Raw genomic sequence first — 13,129 nt, 5'->3', positions numbered from 1 at the left:
CAATCTCCATAGTCAAAGTAAGATGTGAAAGTGAGAGGGGAGTATTTATGGAAGTGTATACAGAAATGCTCTACACAATAATTACATAGGCTAAAAAAGAAGCAAAGAGGAAAAGATAAAAAATACTTTAAAAATAGTAGTATACTATTTCCTTGAGTTTCCAAACAAAATACCATAAACCTGGTGGCTTAATAGAAATATATTGCCCTCAGTAGTTTATAAAGTATTACAGAGGCTAAATATGTATTACAGAGGCTAAAAATGTGAGATTAAGGTGCCAGCAAGGCTGGTTCTGTCTGAGGACTGTTTGAAGGATCTGTTCCATTCCTCTTTCCTAGCTTCTGGTAGTTTGCTAAAAATTTTTGATATTGGTTGGTTTATAGAAGCATCACCTTGATTTCTGTCCTTATTTTCACACTGTGTTCTTCCTGTGTGCATGTCTGCTCAAAAATGTCCCTTTCTATAAGGACTTGAGCCATTGTGGATTAGGGATCCAATTTGCTTCAGGATGACCTCAAAATAATTATATATAATGACCCTATTTTCAAACGAGGTTACATTCTGAGGTTCTGAGGCTTAGGACTTAAATATATCAGTTTTGGGGATAGACAATTCAATTCATAGTAAGTGTACTCAAGTACAAGTGTACTACTCAAGTGTAATTTGACTTAAGTATTTTTCATAGCTTTATAAAATGAACAAGGATATGGAACAAACACTTAGGTTAACCCCAAAGCAGGAAGTTCAGGCCATAGAAGAAGAAAATGTGATACACTTCTTATCAAACTCAAATGCAAATATATGTATTTTTGTGGAATAAATTTTTCTGAGTTTGCAGTGAATGTCATGTTAACACGCACAAATTTCAGACTGTTAGAATATGGGATGGGTACTGAAAGGAAGTTTATAGATCACTCCAGAAATAAAATAAAAAAGGGAATATTATAAATAACTAAAATGTATATAATGTTTTAATTGTTTAAATCCTTCCGTAAAAAGCAGAGGAAACTGAAAGATGCCTGAGTTGCTCATTTGGTTAAGCATCCGTTGATTTTGGCTCAGGTCATGATCTCAGGGTAATGAGATTGAATGCCCCCTTGGGCTCTCTGCCATTTCCCTGCTCATGTGCTCTCTTTCTCTCTCTAAAAAAATAACAAAAAAATTAAAAGCAGAGGAAATTTAGTTAAACAAAAATCATTTTTTGTTAGTTTGGGTGACATCTAAAAGAACAAGAATTGAAAATTACTGAATGAAAAATGATATATAAAGCAAATGAGGTTATCAAGAAAACAGGTGAATCAATATTAATATCAGACAGAACAGAGTTAAAATTAAAGATCTTACAATATTACCAATGGCAATATTTCATGTTGATTAAATATACAATTTAACAAGAATCATTTGTAAATACTTATATATCAAAATTCATAGCATCAAAATATGTAGAATTAAAAGGTAAGAAATGACAAGATAAATGGAATAAAAGAAAATTCAATAATTAACTTTTCAGTGGAAAAACACTTAAGGAGGGCACCTGGGTGACTCAAGTGATCATCTCAAGGTCATGGGATTGAGCCCTGCATCTCCCTGCTGGCTGGGGAGTCTGCTTGGAATTCTTTCCCATTCTCTCACTCTGCTCCTTCCCTCCATGCTCTCTCTCTCTCTCTCTCTCAAATAAATAAATAAATCTTTAAAAAACATTTAATTATATAGCATGTTTGAATAATAAAACTTTCAAGCTTGATCAAAAAATCTATTGAAATTTACCAACAACCAGAGAATACATAAAATTTCTGGGAGTATAGGCTGCCTTGCATGAGCAATCCTCCAAAGAAAAAAGATGCACTAGTTATCAAAATGAGGGAATGAGTCAGTTGTCTAGGTTCATGATGTCCAAGGGACTCTGGAGATTCAAGATTTCCAGGCATATCAATCCAGTAATTATCATCTCATGTCTTAGTCTTTAATAATCAAAACCCAGACCTTGATAGATCAAGCTATTCTCATTGAGAATTTACCTTCTTTGAACTTGGATACTTACCATTCAGTCCTTAGTCTGATCTCCATCTTTCTCTTGATTCAACATCTGTGGAAGTTACATTAAAAAAAAAAAAAAATCAGGATTGGGCAGAAAGAGAAAATGCAATTCCAGTGAAGTCCTCAGCTATCCCAAGGGGAGGCTCTGGAAATGAAATGACCCTTCAAAATTATCCAGAAATGAGAAAATTCCTACATGAATCATCATTGGCTTCAAGCCAACCTGGGAAAGTAGGTGTAAACAGGTGTCATGAGGAAGCACTGTGGGTTATTTTAAAATTTTATAATTCTCCTGTGTATTCCTGGTCTTAAAAAAGGTGGGTATCTTTTCACGATATATTTTGTGATAGAAAAAAATATCTACTTATGTGTATAAAACATGCCCAGGGGATCCCTGGGTGGCGCAGCGGTTTAGTGCCTGCCTTTGGCCCAGGGCGCGATCACTGGAGACCCAGGATCGAATCCCACGTCGGGCTCCCGGTGCCTGGAGCCTGCTTCTCCCTCTGCCTGTGTCTCTGCCTCTCTCTCTCTCTGTCTGTGACTATCATAAATAAATAAAAATTTTAAAAAATGCCCAGAATTTCAAAAAGGGTCTTAAACATATATATTAGAACTGAAGAGTTGTCATGTTTTTGATTTAGCAATAAGTGCTATAATTAGCCAGCAGAATATTTTTGAGATTTGTTCTTCTTAAAAAAAAAATTCCATGCACTAAAATTTATAATTCTCTGATTTAATGACAATTCTATTTTGGAGATTAGACAATTAAAATATTCTGTTAAATATTTTAACATATGCTACAGTAAAATTCTGATAATTTTACCTAACAAGATATTCTGAAATGTTTAATAAGCTAAAGGAGTAACAAAATCATTAATGTCTAAAACTTTTAGAATAAAGTCATTTATGATTTCAGAACATTTTTAAAATAGATCAATACAGTTTTGACCATTTCCTACGGTGTCACTTAGAAAAGTGATGTCAAATTCTGGAGTGGAAGAGAATTAATTTTTCCTCATCTCAATTAACACACAACCAGTTCCCCAACTTTACTTTGCTTTCCTGATTCAGCAAAGATCAAATTTAAGGCTATTTTAAGTACTGTTATTACTGGAGTGATAGAAAATAGGATGAAAAGGCTAACTAACTAGTGATACATAGCCAGCAAAGGTACAACTTTAAATCGATGATTTTCTAGAAGAGAAAAAAGAAAAATAAAATGATAGGTCCATTCCAGCTTTTACTTTTTGTTGAACTAAAATCACTAGTTTCAAGTATCTTAAGCACAGTTAATTTAAAAGTGAAAAAAAAGTCAAGTAAGCATAAAAATAAAGGTTGTTCAATTGATTTCAACTTATTTTTGTGTAATACTTTTTCAATAAAATATCTTAAATTTTATACAGATATGATTTTAATAGCATTTTATTTTTAATTCACCTGGTCATATAACTGTCTTATTTTATTATTTTATTTTATTTTATTTATATTTAAATTCAATTAATTAACATATAGTGTATTATTAGTTTCAGAAGTAGAGTTCAGTGAATCATCAGTCTAACACCCAGTGATCATTACATCATGTGCCTCCCTTAATGCCCACCACCAGTTACCCCATCCCTCCACCCACCTCCCCTTCAGCAACTCTCAGTTTGTTTCCCAGAGTTAAGAAAGAGTTTCTTTCTTGTCTTCCTCTCTAATTTTTCCCCATTAGGTTTTCTGTCCTTCGCTTATGGTCCCTTGCACTATTTCTTATATTCTTCTATGAGTGAAATCACATGATAATCATCTTTCTCTGACTGACTTATTTTGCTTAGCATATACCATCCAGCTCCATCCACGTTGATGTAAATGGTAGGTATTCATCCTTTGTGATGGCTGAGGAATATTCCATTGTATATATACCGCATCTTTTCTTTATCCATTCATCTGTTGAAGGACATCTCAGGTTCTTCCACAGTTTGGCCATTGTGGACATTGTTGCTATGAACATTGGGGTGCAGGTGCCCCTTCATTTCACTCATATAATGGTTTTAAATAGAAGTATTTATAAATTGCATAACACATTTATTACATTTTATTCATCTAAATCCAATTTATCTATATTTTTTTAAACCACTTTATTGTTTTTCTGTGTCCATTTAATTATAGTATGTACTAATTTTCATAAAAAGAGATTGCTTAGCTGTGAAATCTTGTCTTTTTTAACATTTGGAAAATATTCATATAAAAGGATATGTATCCCAAACTTATATTTGTGATTTCTTTTATATTCAATTATTATTATATTCAATAATTATATTCAGGTATGTTTTCTTCACAGACTTTAGTATAAAATGAATGTATTTGTTTTAATGCTAATTGAATTCTTAAGAAATCCATAATCATTTTTGTCAGAGAAGGTGTATTATTTAAAAGATATTCCATATTTTTACTGTTTCTCAATTGTTTTATATTTCTTATTTTATTTAAGTTACTGTTTATTTTAACATGTTTTTCTCATTTTTAGAGTTAATTCCTAGTTTTAGATTTAAAAAAAAAAACCTCACAGTATTTACCTAAGTAATCCAACTTTGACTATCTTCCCAACTTTTAGAACATCATACTTGTATCCAAATAGAAATATAATTTTCCACAATTGCTAATTCAAAAAATGATTTATCTTTTTTTTTACTCCCAGAACACTCTAAAGAAAAGTCTTTCCTTGGTATTAGATTTAACGTAAGAAGTTCTTGTTTTAATAATATTGTTTATTTGGCCTAGTTTTTTAATATTCTTAAATTTTTCAATACAGTTTTTTTTACCTCACATTTCACCATACTCTTTAATCCCTACACTTATATGAAATATGCATCCTTAAACATTTCTTTCTCCCCAATATTTTTCTTTAACCTGTATGATTTTATCTGAAGGTTACTACCTTCTCTTTGTTCCAATTACCCTTTGTAAAATCACTATAGATAAAATACTAATTTGTTTCATTATCTTACTATTTTCTCATCAATTTGTCTTTAGTTATAATAACATTTTTCTTATTCACTTTGCTCATGCTATATTACCTTTTTTAAAAAAAACACATCTTTCAGTAAGTAATTCTTTAGCTTTGTATATGAGAGCATATTTTTTAAATATGGAAAAGTATATAACTACTTACAAAGAAATAGTGCATAGGGGAATAAAAAGACATGCATTAGAATGTTTATTGCCATATCATGTCTAGTAGCACAAAGTTGAGGTTAACCTACCTGCTTGTTGTGGATAATGATGAAGCAATTTATATCTATGCTTTGACAGGATATTATGTAGTAATCAGAAGGAAGGAACATTTGTTCATATCAAAATAAAAGCAGATAATAAAAATAAAATTTGGAAAAAATAAACAGGAAATTACTTTATGTCAAATTATTATTTACACAACAAATTATTATTCACACTGTAAATACACAGATTGATTTTTTTGAAAATATAAGTGTGTATGTGTGTATGTAAAGATATCTGAGAAGGGATGTGTGTGTATATGCATTTGCACATGAGCAAAGCTAAATAATCATTACACACAAAAGATAGGATACTGGTGGTGATTAAGGATTGGGATTAGAAGTAAAAGTAAAACATTTTTTAAGACAATAATAATAGCCCCAGGTGTTTCTTCAACTCAATCTTTCTTTTTCAGAATACTAAAACAAATACATAAAAATTCAAAATATATTTCATTTTGTCTTTATGCTTTGCTTGGGAATCTACCTTTTTTTTTTTAATTTTTTATTTATTTATGATAGTCACAGAGAGAGAGGCAGAGACACAGGCAGAGGGAGAAGCAGGCTCCATGCACCGGGAGCCCGACGTAGGATTCGATCCCGGGTCTCCAGGATCGCGCCCTGGGCCAAAGGCAGGCGCTAAACCGCTGCGCCACCCAGGGATCCCGGGAATCTACCTTTGATAGCATGCTGTCTTATATATATCATAACTCCTTTTAAAATCTCCCTCTTCCTTCTCCTTTTTACATTTTTAATTTTTTTTCTTCCTTCTCATATAGGCACTAGTCCAAATTAAAAAAAAAAATTGTGTCCACATCTTTTGTTCCCTATATCCTCTTCATTGTGAATGTTTGCATATTTGGCCAAAATATGTGCCAAATATTGACATGTTCTTGAAAACTTTACATAGTTTTTTTAAACTAAATTTTATTTTTATGATGATTATAGATTCACATGTAGTTATAAGAAATAGCATACCCTTTACCTGGTTTCCCCTAAGAAAGTATCACATCTAGAATATTGACATTGACACAATTTAGATGTAGAATATTTCCTTTACCAAAAGGAAATATTCTACCCTTTTCCTTTTGTTTGTTTGTTTGTTTGTTTGTTTGTTTTAGAGAAAAAATTTGGTAGGGGGAGAGGGAGAGAGAGAATCCCAAGCAGTCTCCACACTCAGCCCAAAGATGGACCTAGGGTTCAATCTCACAACTGTGAGGTCATGACATGAGCTGAAATCACAAGTAGGACACTTAACTGACTGAGCCATCCAGGCGCACCCCTTCCTGTTAATATTTTATAGTCATACCCAGTTTCTACCTATACCCTTTCTTTAATTTCTGACAACCACCAATCTGTTCTTCATTGTTGTAATTTTTTCCTTTCAGGAATATTTTATAAATGAGATCATGCACAATTGCCTTTTTCTTCTCTTGGCATAGCGCTCTAGAAATTCATCTGAGTTATTCTGTATATCAGTAGCTCATTCTCTTCCATTGCTCAGCAATATTCCATGGTGGAGATGTACCACACTCAGTTTAGCCATTCACTGACAGACATTTTTGTTGTTTCCAGCCTTTGGCTATTACCAAAATTGAAAAATCATCTCCCAAGCAGATGAAAAATCTGTACAGAAGCGGCTATAAATGTTTATGTGCAGGTTTTGTACAAACATACATCTTCATTTTAGAATAAAGACATGCTTAAGAGTGCTAAGAACAACTTTTAAAAATTGGAAGTGCTCTCTCCATTGTCTTCACCCCACTTTTAGGTAATTTTACTATATATACAGTGTCTGAGAAAATAGCTCTTACTCTGCCCTCTCCACTTATCCATCATTTCTTAAAACATTAAGTTCTTTTTCTATTTTGGGGGAAGCACAAGTATGCCCTTAGGCTTCAAAACTAAAACGCTTGTATGGCAGCATTTTTAATTATGTTCTGCCTGTGGCTTATCTGAGGATCCATTGTTTATTTGAATGAAAGTTCCTCAGTGGAGAGTTCTCTTATTCCTCCATAACCAAATTCCATTTGGCAATAGCATTCCATTTTTATACCAAATTTGTCTGATACTGAGGAGGAGGGGCAGGATGGTGGAAGAGTAGGGTCCCCAAATCACCTGTCTCCACCAAATTACCTAGAAAACCTTCAGATTATCCTGAAAATCTATGAATTCGGCCTGAGAATTAAAGAGAGAACACCTGGAATGCTACAGTGAGAAGAGTTCACGCTTCCATCAGGTAGGAAGACAGGGAAAAAGAAATAAAGACACAAAAGGCCTCCAAGGGGGAGGGGCCCGCGAGGAGCCGGGCTGAGGCCGGGGCGAGTGTCCCCAGGACAGGAGAGCCCCGTCCCGGAGGAGCAGGAGCTGCACCGACCTTCCCGGGCGGAAAGGGGCTCGCGGGGAGGTGGAGCAGGACCCAGGAGGGCGGGGATGCCCTCGGGCTCCCGGGGACACTAACAGACACCTGCGCCCCGGGAGATGCGCCGAGCTCCCTAAGGGCTGCAGCGCGCACGGGGGACCCGGAGCAGCTCGGGGGCTCGGGGGCGGCTGCGCGGAGGGGGCTGCGGGGCGGGAGCAGCTCGGGGGGCTCGGGGACGGCTCCGCGGAGGGGGCTGCGGGGCGGGAGCAGCTCGGGGGGCTCGGGGGAGGCTCCGCGGAGGGGGCTGCGGGGCGGGAGCGCAAATCCAACTGCGCAGGCCCCGGGAGCCCAGGGCGCCGGGACACAGCCCAGGATCCGGCCTCCCCCGGGACAGGCAGAGGCCGGGAGGGCCCAGGACAGCGAGGACGCTCCTGCCCCAGCTGAGCAGATCAGCGGCCCCGCCTGGAGCCTCCAGGCCCTGCAGACCGAGAGCTCCGGAGCTACTGCGGGGGCTGACTCCAGGGCTCCAGAGCTGGCCCCGCCACTGCGGTTGTTCCTCCTGGGGCCTCACGGGGTAAACAACCCCCACTGAGCCCTGCACCAGGCAGGGGCACAGCAGCTCCCCCAAGTGCTAACACCTGAAAATCAGCACAACAGGCCCCTCCCCCAGAAGACCAGCTAGACGGACAAGGTCGAGGGGAAGTCAAGGGACTTAAAGTACACAGAATCAGAAGACACACCCCGTGCTTTTTTTGTTTTGTTTTGTTTTGTTTTCTTCTTCTTTTTTTTCTTTTTGATTTCTGTTTGCTTCCCCCACCCTTTTTTCCTTTCTTTCTTTTTTCTTTCTTTTTCTTCTCTTTTTTTTTCTTTTTTTCTTCCTTCTTTTTTCTTTTTCTCCTTTCTTTCCTTCTTTCTCTCCTCTCTTTTTCTCCTTTTCCCAATACAACTTGCTTTTGGCCACTCTGCACTGAGCAAAATGACTAGAAGGAAAACCTCACCTCAAAAGAAAGAATCAGAAACAGTCCTCTCTCCCACAGAGTTACAAAATCTGGATTACAATTCAATGTCAGAAAGCCAATTAGAAGCACTATTATACAGCTACTGGTGGCTTAGAGAAAAGCATAAAGGACTCAAGAGACTTCATGACTGCAGAATTTAGATCCATTTAGGCAGAAATTAAAAATCACTTGAATGAGATGCAATCCAAGCTAGAAGTCCTAACGATGAGGGTTAACGAGGTGGAAGAACGAGTGAGTGACATAGAAGACAAGTTGATGGCAAACAGGGAAACTGAGGAAAAAAGAGACAAACAAAAGGCCATGAAGATAGATTAAGGGAAATAAACGACAGCCTGAGGAAGAAAAACCTATGTTTAATTGTTGTTCCTGAGGGCGCCGAAAGGGACAGAGGGCCTGAATATGTATTTGAACAAATCCTAGCTGAAAACTTTCCTAATCTGGGAAGGGAAACAGGCATTCAGATCCAGGAAATAGAGAGATCCCCCCCTAAAATCAATAAAAACCGTTCAACACCTCGACATTTAATAGTGGAGCTTGCAAATTCCAAAGATAAAGAGAAGATCCTTAAAGCAGCAAGAGACAAGAAATCCCTGACTTTTATGGGGAGGAGTATTAGGGTAACAGCAGACCTCTCCACAGAGACCTGGCAGGCCATAAAGGGCTGGCAGGATATATTCAGGGTCCTAAGTGAGAAGAACATGCAACCAAGAATACTTTATCCAGCAAGGCTCTCATTCAAAATGGAAGGAGAGATAAAGAGTTTCCAAGACAGGCAGCAACTGAAAGAATACGTGACCTCCAAACCAGCTCTGCAAGAAATTTTAAGGGGGACTCTTAAAATTCCCCTTTAAGAAGAAGTTCAGTGGAACAATCCACAAAAACAAGCACTGAATAGATATCATGATGACACTAAACTCATATCAGTCAAAACTAACTCTGAATGTGAACGGGCTTAATGACCCCATCAAAAGGCGCAGGGTTTCAGACTGGATAAAAAAGCAGGACCCATCTATTTGCTGTCTACAAGAGACTCATTTTAGACAGAAGGACACATACAGCCTGAAAATAAAAGGTTGGAGAACCATTTACCATTCGAATGGTCCTCAAAAGAAAGCAGGGGTAGCCATCCTTATATCAGATAAACTAAAATTTACACCAAAGACTGTAGTGAGAGATGAAGAGGGACACTATATCATACTTAAAGGATCTATTCAACAAGAGGACTTAACAATCCTCAATATATATGCCCCGAATGTGGGAGCTGCCAAATATATAAATCAATTATAAACCAAAGTGAAGAAATACTTAGGTAATAATACACTTATACTTGGTGACTTCAATCTAGCTCTTTCTATACTCGATAGTTCTTCTAAGCACAACATCTCCAAAGAAACGAGAGCTTTAAATGATACACTGGACCAGATGGATTTCACAGATATCTACAGAACGTTACATCCAAACTCAACTGAATACACATTCGTCTCAAGTGCACATGGAACTTTCTCCAGAATAGACCACATATTGGGTCACAAATCGGGTCTGAACCGATACCAAAAGATTGGGATCGTCCCCTGCATATTCTCAGACCGTAATGCCTTGAAATTAGAACTAAATCACAACAAGAAGTTTGGAAGGACCTCAAACACGTGGAGGTTAAGGACCATCCTGCTAAAAGATAAAAGGGTCAACCAGGAAATTAAGGAAGAATTAAAAAGATTCATGGAAACTAATGAGAATGAAGATACAACCATCCAAAATCTTTGGGATGCAGCAAAAGCAGTCCTAAGGGGGAAATACATGCAATACAAGCATCCATTCAAAAACTGGAAAGAACTCAAATACAAAAGCTAACCTTACACCTAAAGGAGCTAGAGAAAAAACAGCAGATGGATCCTACACCCAAGAGAAGAAGGGAGTTAATAAAGATTCAAGCAGAACTCAACGAAATCGAGACCAGAAGAACTGTGGAACAGATCAACAGAACCAGGAGTTGGTTCTTTGAAAGAATTAATAAGATAGATAAACCATTAGCCAGCCTTATTAAAAAGAAGAGAGAGAAGACTCAAATTAATAAAATCATGAATGAGAAAGGAGAGATCACTACCAACACCAAGGAAATACAAACGATTTTAAAAACATATTATGAACAGCTATACGCCAATAAATTAGGCAATCTAGGAGAAATGGACGCATTCCTGGAAAGCCACAAACTACCAAAAGTGGAACAGGAAGAAATAGAAAACCTTAACAGGCCAATAACCGGGGAAGAAATTGAAGCAGTAATCAAAAACCTCCCAAGACACAAGAGTCCAGGGCCAGATGGCTTCCCAGGGGAATTTTATCAAACGTTTAAAGAAGAAACCATACCTATTCTCCTAAAGCTGTTTGTAAAGATAGAAAGAGATGGAGTACTTCCAAATTCGTTCTATGAGGCCAGCATCACCTTAATTCCAAAACCAGACAAAGACCCCCACCAAAAAGGAGAATTACAGACCAATACCCCTGATGAACATGGATGCAAAAATTCTCAACAAGATACTGGCCAATAGGATCCAACAGTACATTAAGAAAATTATTCACCATGACCAAGTAGGATTTATCCCTGGGACACAAGGCTGGTTCAACACCCGTAAAACAATCAATGTGATTCATCATATCAGCAAGAGAAAAACCAAGAACCATATGATCCTCTCATTAGATGCAGAGAAAGCATTTGACAAAATACAGCATCCATTCCTGATCAAAACTCTTCAGAGTGTAGGGATAGAGGGAACATTCCTCAACATCTTAAAAGCCATCTTGAAAAGCCCACAGCCAATATCATTATCAATGGGGAAGCACTGGGAGCCTTTCCCCTAAGATCAGGAACAAGACAGGGATGTCCACTCTCACCACTGCTATTCAACATAGTACTGGAAGTCCTAGCCTCAGCAATCAGACAACAAAAAGACATTAAAGGCATTCAAATTGGCAAAGAAGAAGTCAAACTCTCCCTCTTCGCCGATGACATGATACTCTACATAGAAAACCCAAAAGTCTCCACCCCAAGATTGCTAGAACTCATACAGCAATTCGGTAGCGTGGCAGGATACAAAATCAATGCCCAGAAATCAGTGGCATTTCTATACACTAACAATGAGACTGAAGAAAGAGAAATTAAGGAGTCAATCCCATTTACAATTGCACCCAAAAGCATAAGATACCTAGGAATAAATCTAACCAAAGACGTAAAGGATCTATACCCCCAAAACTATAGAACACTTCTGAAAGAAATTGAGGAAGACACAAAGAAATGGAAACATATTCCATGCTCATGGATTGGCAGAATTAATATTGTGAAAATGTCAATGTTACCCAGGGCAATTTACACGTTTAATGCAATCCCTATCAAAATACCATGGACTTTCTTCAGAGAGTTAGAACAAATTATTTTAAGATTTGTGTGGAATCAGAAAAGACCCTGAATAGCCAGGGGAATTTTAAAAAAGAAAACCATAGCTGGGGGCATCACAATGCCAGATTTCAGGTTGTACTACAAAGCTGTGTCATCAAGACAGTGTGGTACTGGCACAAAAACAGACACATAGATCAATGGAACAGAATAGAGAACCCAGAAGTGGACCCTCAACTTTATGGTCAACTAATATTCGATAAAGGAGGAAAGACTTCCCATTGGAAGAAAGACAGTCTCTTCAATAAATGGTGCTGGGAACATTGGACATCCACATGCAGAAGAATGAAACTAGACCACTGTCTTGCACCATACACAGAGATAAACTCAAAATGGATGAAAGATCTAAATGTGAGACAAGATTCCATCAAAATCCTAGAGAAGAATACAGGCAACACCCTTTTTGAACTCAGCCACAGTAACTTCTTGCAAGATACATCCATGAAGGCAAAAGAAAGAAAAGCAAAAATGAACTATTGGGACTTCATCAAGATAAGAAGCTTTTGCACAGCAAAGGATACAGTCAACAAAACTCAATGACAACCTACAGAATGGGAGAAGATATTTGCAAATGACATATCAGATAAAGGGCTAGTTTCCAATATCTATAAAGAACTTATTAAACTCAACAGCAAAGAAACAAATAATCCAATCATGAAATGGGCAAAAGACATGAAGAGAAATCTCACAGAGGAAGACATAGACATGGCCAACAGGCACATGAGAAAATGCTCTGCATCACTTGCCATCAGGGAAATACAAATCAAAACTACAATGAGATCCCACCTCACACCAGTGAGAACGGGGAAAATTAACAAGGCAGGAAACAACAAATGTTGGAGAGGATGCGGAGAAAAGGGAACCCTCTTGCACTGTTGGTGGGAATGTGAACTGGTGCAGCCACTCTGGAAAACTGTGTGGAGGTTCCTCAAAGGGTTAAAAATAGACCTGCCCTACAACCCAGCAATTGCACTGCTGGGGATTTACCCCAAGGATACAGATGCAA

At 37.6% G+C, this 13,129-nt stretch overlaps 1 long non-coding RNA gene across 1 annotated transcript in view; it reads right to left on the bottom strand.

Annotated features, from left to right (window-relative positions):
- Nucleotides 1-13,129, bottom strand: part of LOC118353108 (uncharacterized) — a 56,207-nt gene that overhangs the window by 41,268 nt on the left and 1,810 nt on the right. Inside the window, exon 2 of the long non-coding RNA XR_004811365.2 lies at nt 2,042-2,086. This is a non-coding gene — a long non-coding RNA (uncharacterized LOC118353108). The remainder of the gene's footprint in view (nt 1-2,041; nt 2,087-13,129) is intronic.

Source organism: Canis lupus, chromosome 32 (assembly GCF_003254725.2).
Source record: "Canis lupus dingo isolate Sandy chromosome 32, ASM325472v2, whole genome shotgun sequence".
Classification (NCBI taxonomy): Eukaryota; Metazoa; Chordata; class Mammalia; order Carnivora; family Canidae; genus Canis; species Canis lupus.
This window is presented reverse-complemented; position numbering and strand designations above follow the sequence as displayed.